Here is a 12,962-nt window from a genome sequence, read left to right as displayed (position 1 = left end):
CCCCAGCAGCAAGTACAGCAGCTGCTCAAACTTCAACTGCAACAGACAGCGCGGTTACCCCAGCTCCAAGCACAGCAGCTGCACCAACCCCAGCGACAAGCACAGTCGCTACTCAAACTTTGGCTGCAATGAACAGCGCAGCTACCCCAGTGGCAAGTACAGCAGCTGCTCAAACTTCAACTGCAACAGACAGCGCGGTTACCCCAGCTCCAAGCACAGCAGCTGCACCACCCCCAGCAACAAGTACAGTTGCTACTCAAACCACAGTGATAATCACTGCAGCCAAACCAGAGGACCAATTCGTACCAATATCGGTTGCCCCTGTACGCAAGAGAACAAGCAAAAAGGATGCAAGAGGGGTGAAGCGAGATAAAGAAAGAATGAATTCACCACCCGGTCCAGAATCTGATCAGGAGTCATCATCACATGACGAAGAAGAAGAAGAAGAGGTAACTTCTTGATCTTGGACCTCAACCGAGCTACGGAATATGCGAAAAGATATTACCCGTCAACCAGGGGAGCACATCATCACCTGGTTACTCCGATGCTGGGACAATGGGGCCGATGGTCACGAACTAGAAGGTACAGAAGCCAAGCAGCTGGGATCACATGCTAGAGAAGGGGGAATTGACAAAGCAATTGCAAGAGAGAAAAAGTCCCTCAGCCTTTGGAGGTGGCTTTTGGCAGCCGTGAACGAAAGGTTTCCATACAAGGATGATGTTATGAGTCGTTCAGCCAAGTGGACTACCATAGACAAAGGCATCCAGTCTCTGAGGGAATCAGCCATCGTAGAGATGATCTATCACATCAAGCTGAATAACGGGGATACACCCATAGATCCAGATGAAGTCGAATGTACACGACCCATGTGGCGAAAACTTACACTGAATGCACCGTCATCATATGCCCATTCACTGGCAACAGTAACCTGGAATGACATAGTACCACTAACAGTGGATGAAATGGTTCATAAACTCCGAGAGTTCGAAGACAATCTCACCCCTTCCATCATCTCAGCTGTGGAAAAACTGTCCCAGGACCTCAGACAATTGAGGGACGATCTATCTGATTTATCCAGCTCCTCACGTGTACCAACACACATCTCAGCTATTAACAAAAGGCGTTCTATTATTCGAGAGAGGAGATACAGGAGGTATACGCCACGGGGTACCCTATGGTTTTACCTGCTGGATCACGGAGAAGACATGACAAAGTGGGATGGAAAACCTGCTTCAGCTTTGGAGGAACAGGTGAGTGAATTGAAGAGGGGAGCAAGGGCCAAGACTGATCGTCCCATGAGAGCTACGGCTTCAGTCTCTGGTGAGCAGTTTCCCAGATGGAATGGAAGAGACGATTTTACTCCAGCTCCTGTGATAACGAAGAATAATCCCTTTCACCACGACTTAAGTGTCCAAAGCTGTGATGACCATTAGAGGGGCCCTGCCTCCAGCCAGGTGGAGGTAGGGGACAATCGGATTTACTGGACTGTGTGGATCAGATGGCCTGGCACATCAGTCTCACAGAAGTATAAGGCTCTAGTAGATACCGGTGCACAGTGTACCCTGATGCCATCAAGCTGTCAGGGGGTGGAACCCATCTATATTTCTGGAGTGACAGGAGGATCCCAAGAGTTGACTCTGCTGGAGGCTGAAATCAGCCTGACTGGGAGGAAATGGCAAAAGCACCCTATTGTGACTGGGCCAGAGGCTCCATGCATCCTTGCCATAGACTACCTCAAGAGAGGGTACTTCAAAGATCCAAAAGGGTACCGGTGGGCTTTTGGTATTGCTGCTTTGGAGACTGAAGAAATTGGGCAGCTGTCCACCTTGTCTGGCCTCTCAGAAGATCCCTCTGCTGTGGGGTTGCTGAAAGTTGAAGAACAGCAAGTGCCAATTGCGACCACAACAGTGCACCGGCGGCAGTATCGCACCAACCGAGACTCCCTGATTCCCATCCATCAGCTGATCCATAGACTGGAGAGTCAGGGGGTGATCAGCAGGACCCGCTCGCCCTTTAATAGCCCCATATGGCCAGTGCAAAAGTCTAATGGAGAGTGGAGACTAACAGTAGACTATCGTGGCCTGAATGAAGTCACACCACCATTGAGTGCTGCCGTACCGGACATGCTAGAACTTCAGTATGAACTGGAGTCAAAGGCAGCCAAGTGGTATGCCACGATTGGTATTGCCAATGCCTTTTTCTCCATTCCTTTGGCAGCAGAGTGCAGGCCAGTGTTTGCTTTTACTTGGAGGAGTGTCCAGTTCACTTGGAACCGACTGCCCCAGGGGTGGAAACACAGCCCTACCATTTGCCATGGACTGATCCAGACTGCACTGGAACAGGGGCAAGCTCCAGAACACCTGCAGTACATTGATGACATTATTGTGTGGGGTGATACAGCGGAAGAAGTCTTTGAGAAAGGGAGGAAAATAATCCAAATCCTGCTGAAAGCCGGTTTTGCCATAAAACGGAGTAAGGTCAAGGGACCTGCACCGGAGATTCAATTTTGGGGAATAAAATGGCAAGATGGACGTAGACAGATCCCCACAGATGTGATCAACAAGATAACAGCAATGTCTCCACCAACTAATAAGAAAGAAACGCAAGCTTTCTTGGGTGGAGTGGGGTTCTGGAGAATGCACATCCCAAATTACAGTTTGATTGTAAGCCCTCTCTATCATGTGACCCGGAAGAAGAATGATTTTAAATGGGTCCCTGAGCAACAACAAGCCTTTGAGCAAATTAAACGCGAGATATTTCACACAATAGCCCTTGGACCAGTCCGGACCGGGCCAGATGTAAAAAATGTACTGTACACTGCAGCTGGGGAGAAAGAACGGTCCTACCTGGAGCCTCTGGCAGAAAGCTCCAGGGGAGACTCGAGGTCGACCCCTCAGCTTTTGGAGTCGGGGATACAAAGGATCTGAGGCCAGCTATACCCCAACTGAGAAAGAGATACTGGCAGCCTATGAAGGGGTTTGAGCTGCTTCGGAAGTGATTGGCACTGAAGCACAGCTCCTCCTGGCACCCCGGTTGCCCGTGCTGGGCTGGATGTTCAAAGGCAGGGTCTCCTCTACACATCATGCGACTGATGCTACATGGAGTAAATGGGCTGCACTAATTACACAACGAACTCGAATAGGAAATCTCAGTCGTCCAGGCATTCTAGAAGTCATCATGGACTGGCCAGAGGGCAAAGATTTCGGAATGTCACCAGAGGAGGAGGTGGTGCGTGCTGAAGAGGCCCCACCATATAATAAACTGTCAGAAAGTGAAAAGCAGTATGCCTTGTTTACTGATGGGTCCTGCCATATTGTGGGAAAGCATCGGAGATGGAAGGCAGCTGTATGGAGTCCTGGACGACAAGTTGCAGAAACTGCTGAAGGAGAGGGTGAATCGAGTCAATTTGCCGAGGTGAAAGCCATCCAGCTGGCCCTGGACATTGCTGAACGAGAAAAGTAGCCAGTACTTTACCTCTATACTGACTCATGGATGGTGGCATATGCCCTGTGGGGGTGGTTGAAGCAATGGAAGCAGAGCAACTGACAACGCAGAGGTAAACCCATCTGGGCTGCTGCACTGTGGAAAGATATTGCTGCCAGGGTGCAGAACCTGGTGGTGAAGGTACGTCATGTAGATGCCCATGTACCCAAGAGTCGGGCCACTGAGGAACACCAGAACAACCAACCAGTGGATAAAGCGGCTAAGATTGAAGTGGCTCAGATGGACTTAGATTGGCAACATAAAGGTGAATTATTTTTGGCCCGGTGGGCCCATGACACTTCAGGCCATCAGGGCAGAGATGCAACATATAGATAGGCTTGTGATCGAGGGGTGGACTTAACAACGGACACTATTGCCCAGGTTATTCATAAGTGTGAAACATGTGCTGCAATTAAACAAGCCAAGCGGTTAAAGCCTCTTTGGTATGGAGGACGATGGTTGAAGTATAAATATGGGGAAGCCTGGCAGATTGACTATATCACACTGCCACCAACCCGCCAAGGCAAGCGCCATGTGCTTACCATGGTGGAAGCAACCACCGGGTGGCTGGAAACATACGCTGTGCCCCATGCCACTGCCCGGAACACTATCCTGGGCCTTGAGAAACAGATTTTGTGGCGACACGGCACCCCAGAGAGAATTGAGTCAGGCAATGGGACTCATTTCCGGAATAACCTTATAGATATTTGGGCCAAAGAGCATGGCATTGAGTGGGTATATCACATCCCCTACCATGCACCAGCCTCTGGGAAAATTGAACAGTACAATGGGCTGTTAAAAACTACACTGAGAGCAATGGGTGGGGGAACTTTCAAGCATTGGGATACACGCTTACCAAAGGCCACCTGGTTGGTCAACACCAGAGGATCTGCCAACAGGGCCGGCCCAGCCCAGTCAGAACTTTTACATATTGTAGAGGGGGACAAAGTTCCCGTGGTGCATATGAAGAATTTGCTGGGGAAGACAGTCTGGGTTATTCCTGCTTCAGGTAAAGGCAAACCCACTCGTGGGATTGCTTTTGCTCAGGGACCTGGATATACTTGGTGGGTAATGCGGGAAGATGGGGAAGTCCGATGTATACCTCAAGGGGATTTGATTTTAGTGGAAAACAGCCAGTGAAATCAATTGTATGCTGTTGCCTGCTGTGTAATACTTTTATAGCCCATCAACTAGATGTCTTCAGGTCACCAGCGACTGGCCCTGACTTCCCTCCAACCATCATCCCAGCAGAGAATGAACTTTGATAGAACCAGATGAGTTCCGCAGTAAAGGAACGACAAGCATCAGCAGGCAACGATCCAATACTGCACACAGCCTTTCCTGTCCTGAAAGATTGTTAGCAGAGATGGAACCTGACATCATGGACCGAATGGACTCAGCAGCATTATAGGGATTGGTCCATGCACTAAGAAAATGATCTTTTTCTCTTGGTCTGTATGTATATGGATGTATACATGCGGGAGAGAGATGGTGTATTGAAAATGTGGGATCTGAGCATGACGTGAATGGTATGGAATAAGGGGTGGATAATGTCCTGGATTCAGCAGTAGCAGTCATGTTTCTCCTTTGTGGTAGCTGGTGCAGTGCTGTGTTTTGACTTCCAGCCTGGGAACAGTGCTGGTGATACCGATGTTTTCTGTTGTTGCTAAGTGAGGTTTACCCTGACCAAGGACTTTGTGAGGCTCATGCTCTGCCAGGGAGGAGGGGAAGCTGTGAGGAAGCAGGGACGGGGCGCCTGACCCAGGCTAGCCAGGGAGGTATTCCATACCACAGCACGTCATGTCCAGGGTGGGGGGTGACTGAGAGTTACCCGGAAGGACACGGGCTTCTGGGAGGACTCTTCTTGGCCGGTGATATCGTATTCTCTTCCCTTGTTATTTTCTCTTATCATTGTAGTTGGTAGTAGCGGTGGTGATTTGTGTTGTACATTGGTTGCTGGACTGTTCTTGTCTCAACCCGTAGGAGTTGCACTCTTTCGATCCTCCTCCCCGTTCCTCCGGGAGCGGGGAAGGGGAGAGCCCCGGTGGGGGGGGCCCTCAATTGTTGTCAGCCCAGCACCACTCACTGGGAGTGAGTGAACAGGTTGCCTGACTGGGTTTAAACCACAACACCTGTAAATCGAATTTATATAATAACTTGTCACAAGAGCTTCCTTATAAGGGGAGAATAGCACCAGAAGGGAGAGTTTCGAGAATCAAAGAATAGTTGACATCAGAAATCACCTCAGGAGATTGCTCAAAACAGGGTCAACCCCGAGCAGGTTACTCAGGGCCATAACCAGTCATGTTTTTAAATATCTTAATTTACTAAGCAGGATGAGGCTTCAGGATAAGCTCAGTGACTCATACTCTCACATATTGCTTTAAAACTTTGAAATGTTGATGTGTCCCATAGAAGACTAATTTCTGAAGTTTACTATGGACAATTTATGCTTACATCGTAATTGAACCTCTATAGCATCAGTTACTGATGATCTTTAGTGTAGGTCTGAGCAAATAACATATTTTATATTCATACAGAAGACCAATTACATATTTTTTGGAAGGAGCTATTTATAGGTAAGTGGTTTGAGTCTGTACAGACAACATTCTGATTAGAATTTCTGTTAAGCTGCATTTGGATAAATAAGTCCAGACTTTCTGAAGAACAAGCATAAATATATACATAAATTATTCCAGTTAAAACAGAAGAACTTAACTTTTAGCATTTCAGAAAATAACTTTTTCTGGTCATAATCAAGAAAGATTGAAAAAGAGCCCTAGTTTGCCCTTGTTCCATATACCCATACATTACTTCACTCTGAACAATGGGAAAGGCTCAGTTGCTTCAAGCAAAACCCTTACTGGGGTGAAGCAGCCCTGTAGGACAGCATGTTTCCAGTTCCAGTTGGTTCTGATGAGCAGAGTCTGATATACTGAGTACCACTGGGCAAGCCTCTGCAGATTTGTACAATGACCAGAGTGGAGGTACAAAATGTAAAGTTAATGTAAAAAGCTGGATGCATATCTTTAACTTGAAACATGATTTTATTTGCAGAGATTCAACTTGAAAATACTTTTATTAGTACAGCCACAGGTAAAATCAAGACTGCTTAGTTTTGCCTTCCACTACAATACAGCGCATTCTGTATGCTTCAGGTATATGTGTGGAGAAAATAAATTGTGCAACTACAGCGTGCAAACCAGACCTGATGCATGCCACACTGATATGATTTAACATTGCGTAAATGCCTGACAAGTATAATAAATAAACCAGACCACATTAATTGCTTTTCTAAGTCTCCTAAAATCCATGGAACTTATTCCTAAGTGAGTATGGGTCCTCTAGCCAGAAAGAAACACCAGCCAAGACTTCCCACTAGCCACTTGCAGCCTCCCAAATTGCAAACATATGTAGGAGATCTAATTAAGGAGCCTATGAAACCTGGATTTCATTTCATAAATAATCTTTGGAAAACTTTATAAAAAAATATGCAGTCACCATGCACACTTCCCAAAAATTCTTCTGGTGGAATACCAACATGAATTAACACTTGGAACGTGTTAAAAATACCTGAAAAGATTGAACATTCCACCTTGAGAACGTAAGTACTGCCAAAATCAGAAGCATTTAAAATTCTCTGGTCAGAAACACCAGGATATTAGTGAACTGTGCACATGTACATGCACGTAAAATTATACTTGACACTATCATTTGTTAACCTACACTTCACTACCTCAGCTTTACTCTCTTACACAGAGTTCACTGGCACATGGACTTTCTTTCACTATGCTCAAGGAAAAGCCCTCCACAAAAATGGCCTTGACTGCAGAAAGGACATCTATCTGATTTTGCAATGAACACTAATCCAATACTAGTACTACAGGACTTGAATTGCTGAATTGAATTCATCTTTTCATAAAGTTATCCTTAAATAACATAATTTCTTGTATTAGTACAGTGAAATAAGATACAGAAATCTAATACCATCCTAAAATTTGTTAGAGCACTGATATCATTTTATGATTAAAATTAAACATCATTCTATGGCTTAGCATTATTCGTATTATTTTCCAGTCTAACAGTCGCAGGAAGATTTTACAGTCCACCCAGACAGAGGATTTATAGCAGATAGTGGAGAACACTGGTTAAAGATGTCTTTTAAAACATTTCAGATGTGGTTGTCCATTACAACAGGCTTTATTTTCTTCTTTGCCTGTTGGTGAATTCTTTTGAGATTAAGAAACTTGATCTTAGCTTTTAGACACAAGTGCACATTCCTAGTGCTCTCCCAAAATGGTTTCCTTCCAAATCACTAATACTCCTTCAGAGTGATAAATCAGAATTAATAGGGCACTGGGGAAAAAAAAAAAAAGAAAAAAGAAAAAGATACTGAACCTTTTTTCCCCCTATCTCCATAAGAACAGGTATCTGCTCTGATGTAAATTTTCAGCTTAGTGTAGTGATAATTGTTGGCAGGTATTTTTTTTTTCCATGAAATATGCTCTTCATCTTCTTGAGGTGCTTAATCATTTTGTCCAAAGTGAATTTATTTCACCTCTTTGGACTTCACAATTCCAGCTTCTTCTTCTGCCCTAATAAATTTTGTTTTTAACATATTTTTCTATCACTGAGTGACAGGTAGGTTGAACGCTGTTTCCTAAAGAAGACATTTCAGCCTCAGGAGCTCTCATATTTTGGGAGTCCAGGAGCCAGATGGACTCTTTATCTCATTGATGTGTTTCTTTCTGATCTGAGAAAAAAAATATTCCTTTTCTTTTCCTTAGCCCTGAAAGTGACTTCTTAATCTATTGCCTGTTTTTGGAGAAAGGTCTTTGGTAATAGTCTACTCTCAGACAGGATCTCTTTAAGCTTTTTTCACAGATAGGAACTTTTGCCTGCTTCTTCTGCCTAAAAGGGGTTTAGGTCTTTATGCTCCACCAGTATGAGTCACATTTATCCCACAGAAGTCAGTAGAAACACACTACTTCACAAAACTCAAGGAAGTGGCCCAAGGTCTTAAATCTGTGGTTACTTTAAATTGAAGATGCTTTTAAAATGATTCACTCAAAGCTTTCGGCACAGAAAAAACATCTTTTTTTTTTTGGGGGGGGGGAGGAGGAGGGGCACGTGGAGTGGGTGGTAAATGTCATCCTTCCTGAGAACAGGAATTATAGTGAAATTTATGTCTTCTGGCCCCTTAACTACATTAGTCAGCAGTATGCAGTGCAAAGTATTCTTTGTCTTAGTAAATCAGGATCCCCCTAATCCTATCCTTTCCTCAGATTCATCATGCCTCATAACTCTTCCCATGAAGAAGGTCCATGTGCAGGGCTGTGAAGAGTGGTGTAAACAGAATAAGGGGAAAGTAGAGTGATTTTACAGTTACAGAGCCAGCACTGTTTCCTTCTGCATCTCTGAATGGCTTTCCTAGGTCATTATCTGATTACATCATTTTACATCATTGTATGATTCTATGATCTCTGTCTTGTGCCTCACCAAATTTGGCAATGATTTAAAAAAAAAAGGGGGGGGGGGGGGGGGGGGTAAACACCACAAACAAACAAACAAACAAAAATCACCACAAAAATAAGTGTTCCAGAAAGTCTGGTTGCTTCTCAGAAAAGTTATTGTCAAAATTTTACTTAAAAATTTTATGTGCTTCACTGTTATCTTCTGCATTAATTCCCTGAATAAACTCCTGAAAGTGAGAACTATGGAAACACTCTGAAAACCAAATTATTTTTAGAGTGATCATGAAATCACAGAACCACAAAATAAATGAGTTTGGAGGGGACCTCAGAAGGGATTTAGTCCAACCTCCTGCTCAAAGAGGGTCAGCTGTGGGGTCAGACCAGGTTGCTCAGAGCTTTATCGAGTTGCATCACAGAAACTTTCAAGGATGGATGGAGACTACACAATGTCGCTGGGCAACCTTTATGATTAGACTGGTTTTTCTTTTAGCCAGGCTGAAACTCTCTTGTTCCAATTTATGCCCATTGCCTCTTGTCCTCCCACTATGCACCATTGTGTAAGAGGCTCTGTCTTCATAACATCTTCCTGAGTTCCGGCAGGCTGCTGTTAGGTGCCTTGAAAACTTTCACAACTCTAGGCAACAAGCCCCATTTCCTTAGCCTCACCTTACTGGACAAATGCTCCAGCCCCCCAAGAATGTCTGTGGCCCTCTGCTGAATTGCTTTGATTTACCAGTGTCTTTTCTGTATTGACAGCCCAAAAACTGACAGAGCATTCAGATTTGCTCTCACTCTCCTTTCAATCTGCTGACTCTGCCACGGTTTGTGCAGCTCAGGATGCTGTCGGCTGCCTTTGCTGCCAGGCCGCACTGCAGGTTCATACCCAGCTTGCTCCTGCCAGGGCACCCAGGTTCTTCCTTCCCAGCCACCAGACTTCGCATTTCTTATTCTCAGGTGCCTCTGTGCTTGTCGTTTGGAAACTTGATCAGCCTATATTCTATCGCCTCCTCCAGGCCATTGACAAAGATACTGAAAAGGATAGGTTCAGTAGGTACCCCTGTGGTGCACTTGTCATGGGTCTCTGAGTAGAGGACTTCCCCTGAACCTTCTGTCCATCCAATCAGGTCTCCACCCACTCTGACTGCAACATTCTGACCTGAATATAGTAATACCATGGAAGAGTGTTGCAAGCCTTGCTATTGTCTTTAGGAAATTATTGTATTGAGCAATTATTACATCTGGAAAAATACACCATGGAGAGAACTTTTCATGTTTCACAGTTAACTTTACAAGATGTTCTTTTAACTCCAGTATCCTGCCCTGCCTTTAGTGGTTTTGATAAACTGTAGACCTAATTTTGGTGTCAGACCAGGTCTTCACTGGAGTAACACTGCTGTCACAAAATCCCTTGATTGACATCAACGTAAGTGTTATCAATGTCAAACTCTAACTCTGTCCAAGATAGATGACTCAGGGTAGCAATAGTTTATCACTGCTTTTTTCCAGGCATGATGTCAGGATTGTGCGATGTTCTATTTGTGGTGAAATTAAGATATTCTGATGAGATTTGGGTTTCAGTGTATGTGCATTTCTTTGAGTAAGAAGTTTGGAGCAAAGCATTAGAGTATTTTTGATATGACGTGCAAATCAGAACAGATGATGGCTCTGACTCCTGAGCCGTCCTGCGGCACTTGCCATTGTTTTAGTTGCTGTTTCCATATTGCTAGCGTAGTCAAAACCTATTGTTTCAATTAGCCCTTCAGAGTAAAGCCATGTCAATGTCTTGCATAAATACAATGATCCCTACAGCAATATGTAAAATGTCTCTTTTCACATCTCACAGCTTCTGTGTTGACTTCTGCAGAACTGTAATTAAGTCTAATTAAGTAGACTTACAGAGTTACACTAATGGTTATGTATAAGTACATGTCCCTCACAGCTATTTGTTCAAGACATTCTTCATATCATTTAACTTGCTTCAATTATGCATATTGTATTTTGCCTGCTGATGTTTTTGCATGGTAATTTTATGAAAGTAAAAGTGGCCTACAGGATTTTCAGTATTATTAACTTGAGATCTAAGAGATTTGACATACAACTTAGTTTCTTTCCACTACTTTTTAAACTCAACTGCTATTAAAATCACTCCCTGCACTTAAAACTTATTTCACTTGTATTTTAATTATACCAGAGTAGACAGAAGATAATGAGAAAAGAGATGAAGTTTAAATAAAAGTTTTTCTGTATTTTGATATAAATAACTACAAAGTTTTGAAAATGAAAGTTTGAGAATGGACTTTATATAGAAATAAATTCATTATTATATTAAAGAATATTGCTTGCCTTAGTCACACAAGTTGTATTTTCCAGACAATAGATTTACTAACTTGCCTGTCTTTGCTCTTCAGGAACAGTGTGTATACAATGTAAAGTTGTTAGATTCAAGAAACATTAAGCTGTTCAGCTAAAACTTGATGACCTAGCTTGAAGGTATGTTTCTTCTCTTTTTTGCTTACTTGAAACAGTAGTTTTTCCCACCAGAAGATTAATCCAGCATTCATCTTGTAGATGTAAACAATTCCTGAAAATAAAACAAACAATACCCAAACCAACATCCAAACTTAAATATGTAAATCCTCGATCTTCAGCCACACTGTAGTGTTATCAGCATTTAATCTCCTTTCCAAACCTAAACCAGTGACAGCAACTATAGTAAATATTAGCAACCTGTTGCTTAGTGTAATCCTGGATTTCGGACTTCCTATTGATGCAAAACACATCTATACATATGTTGTCTGAGGGGAAGCATCTGTAACACCTCATTATGCTCTCATCTACCCATAGTGTTTGCAGTGTGGAAGGAGATCTGCTATATATTTTTACATGTATATGTGGATAACATGGGGTTTTTAACAAACCCATGGTATATATATATGGACATGGATATGGTATATCTAGAAGCAATGAGAATGTATATCAGTTATGAAGGCTTGATCAAGACATAAAGAGATTAAGGACTACAGAGACCCACACCAAAACCCAACAGTTCATCTCCTATAGAGACAGACAGGAAGAGACAGAAGATGGCTTACAGAGTGCTAGCATAGCATAGCGGGGAAGTTCACACAGACAATAAAATTACAAAGGACTTTATCTGTGGGGAAAACCACAGAGGCCTGTGTGACACATCTGAACAAACATCTACTTGTATATCATAATTAGCATGAGAGTTGACAGAAAGAGTAAAAGCTGGCCAGTGTTCTGAGGTAGATATATCTAGACCGCCTCCGGAGGATACTCTACCAAAAAGTCTGAAAGACTTTTACATGCAAAAAAGCCTCATTTAGTCTTAATAAAGCCTGAAATGTTTCCTTTAAAACAGAGAGCTCAAAGCACTGTGTGTCTTTGCTTTCAATCAACTCAGAACCTTTCTAAGTAGCAGCACACTCTGTTACCAGACACCTTCAGCCACAAGGACTTCACCACCACTCCTGGTAGTCCTGGAGTCTTTATGTAGGAGATACAGGCTCTTGGCTTCCTGCTATAACTCAACTCTTTGCCAAACCTTGCTGTTCCGCAAGCCTGCTCCCCCAGCCACACTCAGTGGCTCTCCACTATCTCCAGGGGTCCCAGGATTGCCCCAGGGGTCCCATGTCACCCTATCTCCTTAGAAAATTGTAGCATACTTTGTGAAGAAGAATACATGTGTAAAGCAAGTGCAATGTGTCAAATCTGTTATTATTTCAATTAAAGGGTTATTGCTGAACTGAAAAGAGAAAAAAATGTCTTGAGATACCAGAGGGAGCAGGTGAAGGGGTGATGGATTTCTGAAACTCTAGACTTGTCTGAACGTGGTTTTGGAGTCTTAGGGCCTACACTTTCTGTGTCACTGAGGTAGAGACTAAGGAGACATGAGTTACATGGACACAGAAGTCCTGATGTTTTACCAAAGAGAAGCCCAACACTCATTAAAAGAATTCAGTCTTAAATGCCTATTATCTACAT

The sequence above is a fragment of the Pezoporus wallicus genome, unplaced genomic scaffold, assembly GCF_028554395.1.
Source record: "Pezoporus wallicus isolate ANWC-B61680 ecotype Strahan unplaced genomic scaffold, APGP_CSIRO_Pwel_v1 contig_4816, whole genome shotgun sequence".
Lineage (NCBI taxonomy): Eukaryota > Metazoa > Chordata > Aves > Psittaciformes > Psittacidae > Pezoporus > Pezoporus wallicus.
Note: the sequence above shows the minus strand (reverse complement) of the source record.